Genomic DNA, 859 nt, shown 5'->3' on the forward strand with positions numbered 1-859 from the left:
AAAAAAATTTGATTTCGTTTCGTGAATAGTATCGGTTTGATACCAAATCGACAATGGATATCATATCGATTGAACGATACGGACCAGTGGTCAAAGTATAAAAAAAAAATTTAAATCAAGGATTTTTTTTCACCATTTGATACCAATCCGTGCTAATACCGTGTTAGTTTTGGAGATGGCCAAAATCATACAACTCAAAGCATGATTAGGTGGGGTTCAACCATAGTTTTTGGGTATTGGTTGTTGATTAGTATTTGGCATAAGTTGATTTTGATAACTGACCGATTTTGTAGGTCGAAAGATATAAATCAAGGATAAAATGGTCAAAAGTCATATTTAAGAAAATATAGAGGCAAAATCATAGATCCGTGTTGATATCATATCCATCTCTTAGGTGATTGATTCCCAATCCGATACCATGCACTAAAACCATGGGCTCAACATTTCTGAACAGATGACACTTGGACTTCTTTTTTTTTCTTCTCTTGGCTTCAAAGATACCCAATGTTTCTCAAAATTGGTATATTTAAATGCAAGGGTCTGAAATGACCTCTATGCAAAGTGAGGATAAAAATATATACATTATGGTCCTTTCCATACCCTAAAATGGTGAGAACATAGCGAAAACTACTTGTTCAACAATATCTTTATATCCTCTTTGCCCCCTCACTCAATATTCTCCGAAATCCCATTAAATTTTGGAGAGAAAAAAAAAAATTTGATCCCCACTTTCTTCAACAACCAACCAAACATTCCAAGAAACATAAGAAAAATTGCATTTTTTTTTTCTCACAATTTGTTACTTCAAAAAGGGTGAAAAAAAAAAAATACAATGTGGGAAAGTGGGGTTTTGATCTCT

The sequence above is a fragment of the Macadamia integrifolia genome, chromosome 5, assembly GCF_013358625.1.
Source record: "Macadamia integrifolia cultivar HAES 741 chromosome 5, SCU_Mint_v3, whole genome shotgun sequence".
NCBI lineage: Eukaryota > Viridiplantae > Streptophyta > Magnoliopsida > Proteales > Proteaceae > Macadamia > Macadamia integrifolia.